Source organism: Motacilla alba, chromosome 2 (genome assembly GCF_015832195.1).
Source record: "Motacilla alba alba isolate MOTALB_02 chromosome 2, Motacilla_alba_V1.0_pri, whole genome shotgun sequence".
In the NCBI taxonomy this organism is placed as follows: Eukaryota; Metazoa; Chordata; class Aves; order Passeriformes; family Motacillidae; genus Motacilla; species Motacilla alba.
This window is the reverse complement of record NC_052017.1, coordinates 71,283,312-71,299,429: the sequence shown is the minus strand read 5'-3', so window position 1 is coordinate 71,299,429 and position 16,118 is coordinate 71,283,312. Positions and strand designations below refer to the sequence as shown.

The 16,118-nt window shown below is 41.1% G+C and overlaps 1 protein-coding gene across 5 annotated transcripts in view; it reads left to right on the top strand.

The window, feature by feature from the left end:
- Positions 1-16,118, top strand: part of CDH6 (cadherin 6) — a 103,526-nt gene that overhangs the window by 16,999 nt on the left and 70,409 nt on the right. Inside the window, exon 2 of one of the 5 annotated variants that reach the window (XM_038127395.1) lies at positions 12,205-12,228. The exons of the other annotated variants lie outside the window; for them this stretch is intronic. The gene's annotated coding sequence lies outside the window, so the exon portion shown is untranslated. The remainder of the gene's footprint in view (positions 1-12,204; positions 12,229-16,118) is intronic. 5 annotated transcript variants of the gene reach the window in all.

Here is a 16,118-nt window from a genome sequence, read left to right as displayed (position 1 = left end):
CATTTAGATTGTCTGGCCAAATGACAGGAACTACAATTACTCTTTGTTAAATTGAATTATTGGTCCCCCACTCTCCACCAGGAGATCCTGGTGACATTTTCAGTGGACTTCTGTGAGTTTGCAAGGCTGAGATTTTAACTCATAGATTTTAAGGAAATTGTCAGCTCATGTGACTAGAATTAATGAATATTAAATATTTTAGGGTTTGGGTGGTGTTTGTTTCTTCTGAAGATTTATTGTGTATATCACTCCTTGTCCACTCTTAGAATTGATTTCCTTAAAGCTCTGACCTGTTAAGGTAAGGATGGTATTACTAATGGATTTTACTAAAAAAATTAAATCCTTGGCTCTTGCATGTGAAGAAGGCCTTGAAAACATGAAGTCTACCAAAGGAAAAAAATATAAAAGAATGGTCTCACGTTATTTTTAAGTTAGTCCAGCTTACAATTACTTTGGAGACTTGGGGTTCGCAATATAGTAAATTTAATTAAAAGCATTTATAATTTCTTGCTAACTAGCTGCTTATTACCAGCAAATTTATCTCTTAGCTTTCTGGAGCAAGGCATATATCAGGACTCCACTTTTCCATTCCTGTGGTCTCACTAGTTCATCCATGTGCAGCCTGGCCAAAAACACATGAATGCCTTGGTCACAAGTAGCTAAATAAAACAGAAATGTATTAAATAAAGGTGAATGATAATGACACTTAACACTTGCATGTTCCTCTGTGTCCGAGTGCTTCATAAGCAGGAACTAATTACCATACATTCAGGAATAATGGTATGTTCAAAGAGATGCTAAACTGTGCTCTTCTTGAAATAAACTGCTGTGCTGGGAAAGAAAATCACTGGATTACAAGATAGAAGGTAGCATCTTAAGGATAATCCCTCTATAACCTCATGCACCCAGGTCCCTCCCATGAGATGGCACACATCCACATTTCCCCACTAACACCTGCTTGGGAGAGGTTTGTATCTTGCCTGCGTTGCCTTTGCTTCAGCTTTGTTGGTGCAAAGGGGCTGCAGGGCTACAGGGACTTCTGCCTTTGTCTGTACATGATAGGACACAGAAAAAGGGTTGGGAAAACATTTTTTAATGGCCATTGCTTTAAAGAAAGCTGACTAACCCCCAAAGCATTTTCAGTTACATATTGCAGAGCAAGACCAAAAAAAAAAAATCTCTTTGCTGCTCTGCTGTACTGCTGTAGCAGAGTCATCCTGTGTTTTCTCCTTGAAGTATGTGATGTCACCAAAAATTGATTACTTGGGCAAGAAGAAATAGGATTGCAGGGAAAAAACAGATTTGTTATATTAACTTGATTATAGCTTCAGGTAATAGATAACCTTGTGCTTTGTTTTGTGGGAAAAAAGATAGCTTTTTAAACACTTTAAAAAATTACACATATTTAATAAGGTGTTTAGAAACAAAGTAAAAAGCACTGTCCTTTTTGTTTTGGTTTGGTTTTTGGTTGGTTTTTTTTGTTTTTTTTTTGTTTTGTTTTGTTTTGTTTTGCATTTGGTTACTTGTAAAAAACCTTCAAGGGACAATTCACATTTCAATATAATCTTTTTTTAACTTTAACCAATAAGCCTTTCCAGGAATTAAGTCTACTGCACGGAAGAGGTGGTGGCAGATACTTTCTAAGAGGTAACTAAATTGTGCATGTTGTGCTTTCTCAGTACTGAACTCCAGGCTCTGTGCAGCTGCCCTGGAGCTGCTCCTTCGGGGTGCCAGGACACAGTGATGCAATTGCTGTGGCCGCTCAGGGAACAAAGGCATTTTGGAGAAGAGGGACCCTACAAAGTGTTAGGCATGAACTTTGGAAATGAACAGGAGTTTCTGTTGTCTTGGCCATGCCCCCAGATAACATGTTCATGGCATTCTGAGCTTGCCCAGCACATGTCACTGCAGGCAATTTTGCCTTTCCTTGTAAGGGATGGTGTGGAGATGAGCTTCCTGTCCATGGATGCTTCAGGCACGGACATTCTTAAAAAAATATACAGTCACTACACAGCAGTGGTGGATATCTTAGTTACTGGAAATGTTCAGGGTTATGGAAGAACACCCACCCCCAACTTTAGTTTCTTGACATTAAAAATTGATCTTGAAATACCAGCCCTGTAAAATCCATTGATCACTCCTTCTAATGCAAGAGAGAAGGTATTCCTGAACCTCTTCAGTGTTTATAATATAGATTTATAAAAGGTGGATGTTGCAAGTTTCATGGGTGGTAACGGCTTGGGTTGTATTCTTTCTGCTTCTTGTTCTTAAAGCAGCATTCGATGGCAGTTTCCCTGGGCTAAGATGCTGAATGTCTTTTTTTTCTTCTCAGCTTTCTAAAAATTAAGTGTAATTCAACTCCTGTGAACGATAGCCTGCAGATAACGACCTAGCCAAAATTCCAACTGGAGCTCATTTAAAGAGCTCATTCCTTTTAATTAAATAAAAAATAGGAAGTTGGTCCTTTCTTATTGGCAAGGAATATGAATTCTTTTCTCATTGATCTATATTCAGTAAATCCTGTAACTTACGTGAATTCTAAAAGCCATTTTTGAAGGTATTACAGCACAATTTTTTCACAAACAACATGCATGCTGAAACCTTACCCTTTTTTTTCTTTTTTCTTTTTTTTTTAAACCTTCCTAAACCATTTGACCTAAGCTTTCACAGTTATCAAAGCACTAAAAACATGGAAGTTCTTAGATTATTGGCAGAGTTAGCATAGCTCATGATCTATTTAACTAGAAGAAGTTAATTTTCTAAAATGCTGATTTAAGAAAACAATAGCAAACAGAAGGTGTTTACACTCAGACGAGGGGAGCACATTAAAAAGAAAAGAAAAAAAAAACCCAACAAAACAGGGTCAAAAGCAAACAAACAAAAAAATCCCCAGCTACCCAAATAGACTGTGGAAAATGGAAATGATTAAAAAAAAAGTCTCTGATCAAAAAAAAACATCTGCATGCTAATCCTGGTGTTTTCAAGTGGAACAACAGAGTAAGAGGAAAAAACCCACACATTTAAAAAGAAATGTGAGAAGCAAACAAAAATATAATGATGAATGGAAAAATAAGACCAAGTCAGAAAAATTCACAGAAAGAAACAGATTGAATCTGCGTGTTCTTTCACAATAGAGCTTCTGCTGGTGTGACTGCATATTCAGCAGTGTGAATATTATAATTAAAGAATGTCAGCTCAAGCAAAATGTTTTAAAACCTTCCTATTAATAAGCAGATAAACTGCTTAAAAATACTGATTACATTGGGAAAAAAGGGAAGTGTTTGGGTTTTATGTTTCCATTCCTTTCATCTGCTAGAATACATTTAAATAGCAGATGTCTTTCCCAGGCAGTGTTTGACAGCGGTAGTGTTGATTTTGATGCCGAGGTGATAAGACCATCTTTGTGGAGGGGCTCAGTGCTCTGCTGCAGGTCCCGGCGCTGGCTGGTACCCGTGCAAGCGCCAAGTCCGGCGCCAGGAAGAGATCCCGCAGCAGCAGCCCATCAGCAGGATGGATGAGGTGCTGCTCCGGCGGGGCTGCTGACAGCGCCGGGGAGAGCTGGGGGCTCTCCTCAGCGCCCTTGGCTGCGCAGCCCTGCGGAGCTGCAGACAAAGAGCACGGCTCCTCGGAATGGCAGGCAGCAAGTGCTGCGCAGCGCCTGGTCCCGGGCTGGGAGCAGAGCAGGAATGCGTGACAGCCAGCTCCCTGGAACTGGGAGGTGTGGATGCCAGGTGCATCAATGCAAATCTCTCTCATCTCAGGAGTTTGGAATTTTTCTCCAACTGTGTTGCATTTCAAGTCGCTGCTTCTTTTTGTACTGGCAAGGCAAAGCTCTGAAGGTACCAGACGACTGCAAAAAAATTTTAATTTAAGCTAGAGTGAGAATTAACTCTGGTGCCTGCAAGTTAGCCTAGACAAGCCCAATCTTGCAAATAGTTACGCACATAGATAATTTTAGAGACACAGTCTGAAGCCCTTATATGTATAGCCAGTTGCTTATCATTCAGAGATTTAGGGAAGATCTAATCATTACATGCAATGATCTCAAGGAAGATCGTCATGACAGTGTAGCTTAAACCCACACCTTTTTATGTCTCTTTAAGATATTGTTCCAACACAAATAATTCAAAGTTGGCTGAACTGTGAAAAAGTAGCAGTTGAAAAATAGCTGCTGATGTATATATTCATCCTAGGCTCGAAGGAAAACATTTGTCATTTGGAAAGCTACTCTGAGCTTGCTTTTTAGCACCCAAAAGTATCAGAGTATCTTAAGGTTTTTCAGGTTCTACATGTGAGGCTGTGATGCACTTTTTTCCCCATTGTGGCCAAGCTCTGTGTTGTGAGCAAGACAGTCCACCTGAGGTGTCATTACAAAGCCTGAGAAAATTGTCATCATAAATTATCAATGTGAAAATAGAGACAGCCTCAGAGGTTGCAGGATTTCTTCCGAATATTTCTTCTAGCTATGAGAAGAACTGTAAGCTAGCACTAGGTTTCAGTCTTTTTTAGTTGCTAAAGTGCTGTTCTGCATTTCCAGGTTTCCAGAGAGTCACCATGGCAGTTACACTGTTAACCCAACCTTGAAGAGCAAACAACAGCACCAATAACAGCCTGGTTATGAGTCTGTAAACATTACCTCATCCATTTCAGAGAAATTTTACCTCTCTTCCCCACTCCAGACAATGACTGTCCACTCCAGTGTCAACTGTTTAGAGAACAAAAACTTTAAACATTACAAAAAACAATTTTTAAAAATCCAGAGTAATAAAAATGCACATAATCATAGTCTGGTGACACCCTGATTAGGCAATTTTCAAGTCAAAGATCAAAATAAATAAATGTTTCTTACTGTATATTGTATTTAACTTTCTTTTGTATGGAAATCTCAAAAAAAAAAAAAAAGATGGAAGTTTTAAGTTTGGCAGATAAGTAGAAAGGAATGCATTCCACTACACGTTTGTGTAGCAGAGCTGTGTGATGCAATATGATGCACATCTAAATGAACAAAAGCTTCACATGTAACAGGTAGGATTTGGAGAGAACAGCGTTTATTTATGTCAGTTCTGAGCGTAATTTTTCCTTCTCATTCCTTCATCCAGTTGTTGCCTTTCCATGCTGTAATAGTTTAATGGTTTTGTATCAGAAATTTATTTACCTCATGTTCCCAGCTGGTCTCTCTTCCTTCCACAGTCTGGTCATCACAGTTTGGCCATCACTGTTTGGGCACTATTCCATGCTGTGTGCTATTCTGTTTTAGGCTGCTTAATTAGAAATGGTTAGTTGTGCCCAATGTCTTAACTCAGGGAAAATAAAATATTTTAACTGTATTAAGCTCCCACAAATATTTCACCTAATGCTAATTTCCTTGCTTCCAGCTGAGCTGTTTAACATGCTAAAAAAGCCCACCCTTTTTTCTCACAGTTGAATAGTTTACTAGGAAATAGTGTAAGGATTAGCTGTTTGTAGTTTAAAATGTGTATCAGTGAAGGGGATGGGGGGGGGGGGGTTGTTTGTTTGATTTGCGTTTGGGGTTTTCTTTAACACTGGCGATCCTTTCCCTTTTGCTCTTAAATTATTTGCCGATATCCCACCAAAGCACCGATTTAATTATTTTTTTCCCAAGTATCGGCGGGCCGAGCCTGAGGCCGATGGAGTCCCGGGCCGCGGCAAGGCCTGGAGCTCCCCCGCGTGGCAGCCGCGGCCGGAGCTGGGCCGGGAGCGGGGCCGGGAGCCGGGGCCGGGTCCCGCACCTCCCGCCTGGGAATGCTGCACGAGTCCACCGGAATTTCAGCCCTGGCATCAAATGCGAACATCAATGCACCGAAGCACCGCTTTCAATTTTTTTTTTTTTTTTTTTTTTTTTTTTTTTTCTCAGAGCGTAGTGCAGTCACATTTGGGAGGCCTGAGCACCCCCTTGGGCTGTGCTTCGTTTCCAGCCCCGGAGGGCCCAGGTACCACCAGGTACCACACAGCCCGTAGGTGTGATCCAGGGGATGTCAAGTGCCAGGGCAATTCTAAGTGCACATCCCCTAACAGAAGAGGAGCCTCCATGCAGGGAGAGCTGACGGAGCAAACACAGCACAGGCAGGTGGGGGGGGGGGCTGAAAATACCCCTTGTTCTATTGAGCGTGAACAGGGGAGGCATTCAGCCATGGGACAGGAAAGCGCCATGGAAGTGGCTTGAAAGGTTTTAGACACCAGCTGAATGTCATCATGCTGCTACCAGCAATTGCAATTGATAGAGCACAGTATTAAGTTTGGTGCCTGGACAAACTCAGACTATTCTCCACTGACAAGTTAATGAAGTGTGCTTTGTGGATCAGCGGCACCTGGGCGGACCTCGCTGTGTTCGAGTGTGGAGACAGATTTTTCCATCTGAATTCCTGTACCTGATCTGGTCTGAGCCCTGCAAAGATGCCTCCACCATCTGACTACAGCCCTTGCCTGAGCTAGCTCCTGAGCCCAAGTAGTCACAAGAGCTGACACCATCAAACCCTTCATCAAGTTTTTCAGTGTTATTTTTTTCAACACCTGTGACAAGGCAGCGCTCTTTTACCTGGATGCACTGCTGCTTTTCACAGCTTCAATTTACAGCTGCCTAGTGTCATTTCAAAATTCTGGCTTTTGAATCACACATAAAGCTCAGAGCTTAGAGATTTTCCCTCAAACATCCCAGCCTTTCTTTGCTTTTTACTACCCATAGTGAGAGTATTGAAGGAGCAGTATATCATGCTCACTACGTTATGCCCACGTTTAGAGTAAAAGTGCAGTAATATGGACACAATTTTGCCTATCCATTTCGATATGATGGTTTCTTTAACAGCTTGTTAAAGCACTGATGCAATTGAGTTGCATTAACAGGGATTGAAAATGGGTTAACAGTTTAATGAATAAAAAATCAAATACCAAAAAAAAAAAAAAAAAAAGCCCAGCCTCCAGCCAACTGGGTCTGAAATATCAATCCTTGGATTTAAATGATTCTTCTATTGTTACTCCCTTTCCACATTCAGACCCTGTTTGCATTACTGTAGATTTGCACTATTCATCTAGTAGATGTAGATCTACTGTAGATTTGCACTATTCATCTAGTATAAATCTGCCCTCACTCAGCCCTGGAAAGTTTATTCCAAAATAGGTGAATTCTCAGACTGAGCAGAGCATTCCTAGCAATTTTTGTATTACCTCCATGCTGAGAGTGTAAGTCAGGACTTCATCTAAAATGTCCTTTATCACCCTGTTGAATCCCTGCTGTGTTTAGCAGCTGGCACAACTTAAAATAGCCTTCAGACTATGCTAAATATTGCTGAATTTCTAGTGTACTTTCTAGTCCTATGTTCCCATAGCACTAGAAGAAGTCATTTGGGACACTGATTCCAGCCCTTCCGTAAGAACAAGTCTCCACGTAATACACATCTAGCTTGTGGGAGAGCACAGTTCACCCTTCACCTCATCCTGTAACCCACCTGAGACCTGAAGTATAAGATGCAGAGGCAGTTGAAAAATGGCAGAAACATTGCAGTAAAGGAAGTGATCAAGGCTATGACCTGGCAGAAACTGACAGAGAACTAGTAGTATATAAGGATGTCATAAAGTCACCTTTAACCTTACCTTTGCTCCCCAAGCTGCTCTTAAGCCACAATTTAGCATGAGTGAGGCTCCCCTATGCTGCTTTTGTGCAGTGTCAGCTTTGTAATCCTTTCTAGAAGTCTGAGGCATTGACAAAAAGATCTGTGGGACTCATTTTAAAGCCACAGTGCTTTGCAACCATGTAGGAGCTTTTACCATGTGCTTTCTGCTGAATCATGTAATGTCATACTGGTGAGCTGAAAAATGCATGATAAAATAGGTTGGTTTGATACTGGCCAAAAGCAAAATCTTCCTCACCATGGTGATATATGTCCAAGTCTTACATCCCTGTCAAGACACTCCTTTCTGAAATACAGGAAATACATTGTTCTGAAATCTTCGACGCGACAATAATGACTTACAGGTGCATTCCCTCAAACTGTACCTATACTTTTCCTACTTCCTTGCTACATTTCCACTAAAAAAACCCACCACAGCATAGTTAATATCTGATTAATTTTTAGGGCACACTGGGAAGGATTGTGATCCTTTCAGTCATTCTGGTTTCTTTTAATGAATAATTAAATATATGAATGTGAAATGGATTCAGAAATTATTTTCAGGAGCTTGAATTTTACTTGCCAGCTTTTCTGTTGCTTATTAGTTCGATTGACAATGACATGTTATTGCTCACCCAATAAACTTCTATGCAATACTGACACAGTGGCAGTGTTTTTTTCATTTTTCATTTTTCCCAAGAAAGGAGCAGTGCAAAAGCAATAACAATTTATCTTCTTCAGAAGTCTAGTTGTTTGCAAAAGTCTGGAAAAGTTTATGTCCTCATTTAGCAGTATGCCTACAGCTTTGTGTTGCAGTGGAGCCAAAAGAGGCAAATAGAAAGACATGTTCAAGAGTCCTAATAGGAATATGCCCAAAAAGTAGTCTCATCAGGGAACACATAGCTGTTAGAATCAGTGATAACAAGGGAAGGATCTTGAAATTTTTTTATATGAAATACAGCAACCAGAAGGTCTTGAGGAAGTTGAGGAAGGACTAAAAAAAAAAACCTGTTAGCAGTATCTGTAACATGCAGGAATCCTGCCCCCGCTTCCATTCCCTTCTCTCCCTCATGTGCTTGCAATATGTTGTAAGGGTGCAAGTGTGAAAACGAACACATACAGAGTTACTTGTAGGCAGTGCAGAGACACTTGTAACTTTTCTTGGTGTGTGTATTTATTTTTGATGGCCAAACATCATAATTTGGCCATTTTCGTGGTATTAATCAGGCAATCAGGTTTGCATCTGACATTTTCTTCTTCCTGAAATCTTGCAAAAGTATTAGAAGTTATGGTCTCATTTGAGGTTGATCACTGGGACCTAATTTTCCATGTAATCTGAATATACTTTACACTGAAAGTCCTCCTTATACACATACTAATATACACATGTACTGTCACCATTCACTCAAATAAAACCTTGTAAAAATCAGTTTTATATAAGAACATGGATAATTTTGATATAGATATGGGTTTGTTGACTTTATAAAAAAGCAAAAGGTCTTATACTGCTTTGTTTGCTGGACAAGGACTGAGTAGTGTGGTAGGGTTTTGTTTGGAGTGTTCTGACAAGTGCATATTGTTTCACATCTTGTATGGGCTCGGCTTGTCTTGCATGTTTGTGCAACTCTGTGGGATCAGCAGAGACAAGCATTGTTTGTCAGGTATCTGTGTTTCATTGGTTCTCATTCACATTGCTGTTGTAATTCCTGCTGTGTTCTACTCTTACAGCTGCTATGCAGAACCTTCCACTGCTCTAAGCTTTATGGTCCCACCCCTAAATGCATAAATTCAGAGTATAGGAAATGTAGGTTTTCTCATCTAACAGGAATATGTCCTGCAGGAACTGCTGCTATACATAATCATGCTAAACCCAACTTTGCTAGTGTCCAAAGAGGTGTGTGTGCGGACAAACAGTAAACTGGGAATGACAATTCCTCAGAGTCCCCATAACTACTTTTGGAAAGTCCGTGATACCTCAGATTTTTCGAGCTGAAAGAAGTCTGTAACTCTACCAGATGAGGCTCCCCATGTGGAAAGCACATTATCCCCGTAACAGCCTGTTGCTGGGATCTTTGACCATTCCTCTAAATGCAGGTCATCCACCAGATGCTGGCCACCTCCAGAGAAGAGGCATCAGACTCCATCTGCCATGTGCTCATTCTCACACTGCTCAACAGCTCTAGTCCTGTGTTCCATATATATTTTTTTCAATGCTTCAGGAGTTCAAATTCTAACTCGGGTTGAACTCTGCTATAATAAAATAGCCATTGCCTGGAAGTGTTATGATAATCAATCTTTTAACAAACCAGGTAGAAGAGACAGAAGAGCACAGACGTAGCAAATGCCACTGCACAGTGTGCTCTCCTGTTGCCTGGAGGCGTTAGGCTGTACAGAAGCATAATGTCAGTAAGCACTTGGCTAATTCAGCTCCTCCTCATCCTCAGTACTATCTTGGTAAGAGGTATAATAGAGCTCTTATTTCTGTTCTTTTCAGATTTTGTTGCTATGTGTTTTTGTAAAGTCAAACAAATAGGAAAACTAATGACAGCATGTGAATATACCACAGAATAATGCTACTTAGGGACTGCTGTGCCCTTGTTTCCAATTAACCTTAGTGTTCATCATAGGTTGCAGCCAGCTGCATCTATCACAGTTACTTGGGTTGGGGGAAAACGTACATCATTATTACAGCCACTCAGAGATATATACGTTATTTTCCTAAAGCAGCATAATCCTCCACTTAACCAAAGAGGGCCTGGGGTAGCTGGGAGGAAATGAAACTCAATTTTCCCTCACATCTGCTTCAGCCTTTGGTATAATCAGCACCACATGCACTAGGTAAGGTCACAAACTTTGGCAATGTTCATCACAACATGCAATTTCTCCATTCTAGTGCCATTAACTGCTCAGCAACCTCTCTTTCTCCATCCCACTGTTTTTAATCTGCTAGAGCACTTCAGAGCAGGAATAGGAGAGCTTGTCTCGTGGACCTGTTTCCAAGATCACTGCCACACACCATGCTTTGAGAAAGAGTCAGCAGTGAACCAGTACCCCATTTGTTTCAGTGGAATAAGGAAAAGAACATCACAGCGGGATGCAATTTCGAGTTTGCTGGCCAGTACCTGAATCTGGAAAGAGATTCTGATTACACCAGCATTACAGGCATTGTAGTGTCTCCTCTTAGTAACATCCTGATAGTGTGTAGGGACCTGTAGCTGACATGTAGAGACAATGGAACCAAAAGGTTATATTTTTCCTTTTATTTTTAAAAGGGTAGAGAGTCATCGTTTTATTGCCCTCTGTTACAAAGCTGGTTATTTGCAGGATGGTGTGGTCAATGATGCACTATTTCTGAAAGCCTCTTTGCTTAACCTGCATTGTTTTAGCTGAATCTTTGTTCAAAGCCTGTAGTTTGTTTGAAGCAGAAATGAAAGCAAAGCATACACACTTGAGACAAGGGTAGGAGGTTCTTGTGAATCTTGCCTCCTATGATTTCATATGGTGCTTTTTGTGCTTCCTTCATAAAAGCAAATCTTTCCCAAGCTACCTCCCTGTAAAAACAATGGGTTAAATGCACTCCCATTGGCTTTGCTGACTACCTCTCTCCCAGACATTGATTGTACTTTCTTTCCATGAAGGTCCTTTCCTCCCCATCACCAGAGGCAGTACCTCCACACACCACTGCCTCACTGCCCCTGGGTAAAGGTTTGCCGAGCCCAAGGGTCAGAGCACCCAAACATCAGCCACTTGTTTTGAAGTTGCCCTTAGCTCAAACAAGGGGATGTAAAAGTGAGAAGAAGCATTATGAAATAGGCAAGATAGGCCACAGGTGCGCACAAGTAAAAAAGATAACCAAGTCCCTGCCTTCCAAGCAGCAACATCAGCTCTAAATAGCTCTCTCTGTATGTATCCAGCTGATGAACTGACAGATACTTCACAGCCCTCTGGCTGAGGATTTGGTTCTTATGCAAACCTATGACTTCAGATTGCATTCATGCAAGAGGATCTGGGATTTTTATAGAACCAGATGCATCTTTTGGCAGGAGGTGTAGAAGTGTGTGTGTGGAGGGGGGCACATTCAAATTCAAATTCCCCTCTCCCTTCTCTTTCTCTGTAAGGGAAATTGTTAACCAGGGAAGACATTTATGTTCCCAGAACATTGTTTGCTTTTCCTAGTTTCAGAAATGCTGCTGTACTTAACAAATGGTATGCTGGTCTCCAGCACAGAGGATAAACAGACATCCTACTCCTTGTTTGCCAACATGTAGAACAAAATGTGTTACTGGAGAAAGACTAAGGCTGCTCTGAACTTGCAGGACAATCAGAAGAGTTCATTCACCTTTGTTCCTACCTGACTCAAAAACAAAATGCCTGTTTGGAAAGAATAAGTTAAATAAACTTGCTGGAAACATAAAACCATTTGTTTCAATGAGTGAGAGATAAGATGCAGAAATCCATTCCTCACCTGTAATACCTACTGTTTTTATGTGCACTGAAAAAGTACTTCTATCAGCATGATGCCAGCCCATCATTTCTTAGATAATGATCAACATTTTCTCTGTTGTGCTCTCCTTTTTAGGCCCCGATTCAGCAAAGCGTTCAGGTACATCTTTATCTTTAGGTCCTTTAGCAGCCTTCAGTAAAAGCATGCAGTTTGAAAGTAAAGTGCTCTGCTAAATTGGGTCTTTCACAGAACTAAAGAGAAAGCTCACACAAGAGCAAAGCAGCTTTGCTTTCCTTCTAGTCACACTTGGTTTATTCACTTGCTCTTGCTGTGTACAGCTGTGGATTGCTGGCAGTGTGCTTGGATGGAATTTGCAGGATTCACAGCTTCAAAAATGAGATGTGCCAGCCTTTAGAACAAGCTTGTATAAACACAGGCAACCAAAGCCTCCATGTAAACAAAGGGAGGTAATACATATATTCACACCTGAGCAAACAGACACAATCATACATGCAGCAGCAATGCTCCAGCAGGTTCTACAGCGTTCACTGTATCAGCAGACACAGCTCTCATTTCTGCTATTGCTTTTCTCTTGGTTTCGTGATCAGAGAAGCACTGGGGCCAAGCCTGCTAGTTTTGCAGCACACTGTAAAATGTATGAAGAGGTCTCAAAAGCTCTGACAGGGTCTCATCTATACTGAGCTAGCTTTACAGTTGTGCTCAGGGAGTGCACTATGCTACATTGAATTCCTACCTTATTTTTTGTTGTCCATATACTTTTTGTGTTTTCTGTAATTTTTGCCTGTGGGCATGGATTTGCCAGCTGTCTTGCTGAGATCTTGGAGGGAAGGAGATGTTGCTTGATTTTTGCAGAGATAATGAAATTTAAAAATATATCCTGCAATTTGAAATACATGGTTTAGAGACTAAACCACTAAGTGATGTATAAGCATAGAGACGAGAGGAAGAAAAAAACTTAGCATCACAAATATTGAACATTTCTGAAATCGGGCACAAAAAAGCTCCCAGGTATCTCAAGACTTCAGAGGAAACAGGTTACTTTATTGTAGTCTTCGGTGTCTCAGTGCCTTCCCTGCCCTGCCACAACCTACACCCAGAAGCAGTGCTACCTTCGTTACTGGTGTAAGATGAGCTACTTGTAATTCCTGCTCAATTACAGAGTGGCATGTGGAAGTCACCCCAGAGGTGACTTAGTCTTTTGTGGGCTACCCAGGGCCACCTTCACTACCAAGTAAATATTGATCCTGAACACACAGTCAGAACATGTGGAGCCTTTCATGTCTGAGCATACTTGGCCAGCTAGTGTGGTAGGCTTCTGGATTACCCAGACTCACTGTCATCTCCCTAGAGCTGGATAGGCTGACCTCTTGTATAGCCACAAGTCCCATTTACTGCAGTGAGAGGTAGAAACATTCAATCATAATCATAGTTGGCTCAGACTTGACATACTCTTCTGTATGAGATTTGCAAAGATTTAATATTACTTCAAGAGACTTGCAAAAGTCCCTGAGGGAGTTCATCCACAGGAGTTAGATTCCTTCATGGGATGCATTGAAGTCTGATGGGTGCCTAATTCCCATTAAGTTAACTTGCACAAGTATTTTTATAAGTCCCTCTCGGCACTATTCCCTCTTGGCTTTCCTTCCCTCTTCTTCTTCCCCTTCAATCTTTTAAATAAAGATAGCACTTAGCATAAAGATGTGTTGCAAGGCTCTTCTCAGTGCCTATAAAGTGCTTTTAAACTCTGGCAGAAGTGCCTAAGTGTACAGTGTTGAGTGAAACTGGAAACAGTGGGGATTTTTATGGAGATGATGTGCAAGCTCTGTTCTACCCGATACATTCATCTCAAATTTCCCAGGTGTCAACGTCAGAAGGCTAAAAGATGGTGCTGATTCCCCAGGGCTCTCCCTGCCTTTTGGCACTGCAATTAAATCCCCTAAGTCTGATTCCCATTTCATCCATTTCTGCATGACTGAAGCGGGAGATGTGGTTTTAGCAACAACATAACAGGAGATATTTTAGCTAAAGCTATGTAAGCTAAGTCTTAGTAATACTTTGTTATCTTCAAAGACGGATAATATACAACCACCTGCATTACAAACAAAAAACACAGGAAGTAGGGAAGGGTGGAAGCAGACAACTGACAAACCAATAATTTGTTAACAGGGAGATGAAATGCAACAACAGATTTATTTATCAGACCATTCTGTTAACCTTTAATGCAACATTTCATCATTTATAATTAAGCTTTCCATTTTGTTATTAGACCTGAATAGCTAAATTGGCATCTTGCAGACTAGGCCAGGAAATACAAGCAAGCACAGGAGTTCAGGCACAATTCACTCCCTTCATCAGTTCTCCTCAGAAGCTGCATTAGCCCCCATTCTTCGATGTTGCTGAAGTCTTGTTCCTATATCCTCTTCCGGCTATGCTGTGCTGGTGAAGGAGACCTCCTCACTCCTACACCTGCAGGCCACCTTCCCAGAACTGTTCACATGGACCCCTCCCTGGGACCCCTCCTCACCTCCTTTGTGTTGACTGTTCGCCTTGAGATCTGCAAGCTACAATGAGTTTATATCTACTGAGATTGGTTAAGGCATAGTGCAGCTTAGCAACCTCCTTTCCTGGCAGGGTGTACAAATGAGCATTTGGTGACAAAAACTAAGCCAACACAGCTGCAGCTGAGAGAGAACATGTGGACAAGACTTTGCTCCTCCATCTGAGCCCATTCAGTTGTGTAAGGTAGAGCTGCAGCACTCTTTATGCTCCATCCATTTAGGCAGGAGCAGGGAAAAGGAAAATAAACAGGAGACAGAACTTGAGCCAAAATTTTCCCTTTGCTACCACGCCAAAGAAAAGCTGGAGAAGGGTCTCAGATGTGATTGTGCAGTCAGATGGGCAGCCTGGGTGCTATAAATATTAGAGTGTGGTACTCAGCTTCAGCACAACCCGGTTGGAAAGGATTTTCCTCTGAGAGCCCCACCAGATCACAGTGGCTGGAGGTGGGAAATGGACTTGCATGCCATTTCAATTTGGTAGACACAGTTTGATGTCCCAGCTGAGGCTCCTGAGGGGAAATAGGAAAATGAGGGTCTAGCTTGTGAATCATGCCAAGTGTTAGCTGCCTGCAACATTGCCTGCCTGCATCAGATTTGCATAATTTTGCCCTTTCTCAATAACAGAAGTGCAGGCACCTGGAGGGCTTTCATGACAGAAGTACAAGTGCCTGGGGAATTCTGGCACCACCAGGGTCAGCTGGCAGCTGAGAAGAGGTTCAAAGGCTCTAAATACTGAGCCTCAGGGTCCAAATTCTCTGTCCAGGAACACTGATCATATTGGCTGTTTCATTTCAATGATTGGACAAGTATTACTTCCATAATCTGAAAGTTGCTTTTGCACTCTTCTTTCCCTTGAATGTCGCTAATCCATTAAAAGTCCCACATAATAGCCACTCTTATTCCATTCCTTTATCCCATTCTTCCTGATGTGCTCATCCTTTTAAAAGTAGACAAATTATTAAAGCTTGTTCTTAAAACTCTGCCAATTACATAAGTGGCAACTGTTATCAGCCGTATTTGGGAGAAAAAAAGGCATAAAATTACCTAATGCCAGGGCAGATACTATATAAAATCGGTATGTTTCAACCAATGATTCTAACCAACAAACTAGGTCACTTCATGACTGTCTTCCATGGGATTGTGACAGGTTTCATGAGGTAGGGAAGGAAGAAAGTACAATTTGTAGTCCATGTAAGAAATCCTATGAATTTGAGTATGCATAAGAAAAAGGCAAAATACAATGAGCAATAAAAAAATATTTTCTGGCCAGTAAGAGGTTTTTTTTTAATGTTAGTGAGTAGTAAAAAACAAACATGAAAGCTACAGAACTGCACTTGACATGAATATCTTTTTTAAAATAAACAGACATGTTTGATTATTTGTAATCCAGTATAATCCACTGTGTAATATTAAATATTTTAAAAGAATTTTTCTTCCATTTGTTCTCAGCATGGTTGGCCTGAAGCCAAA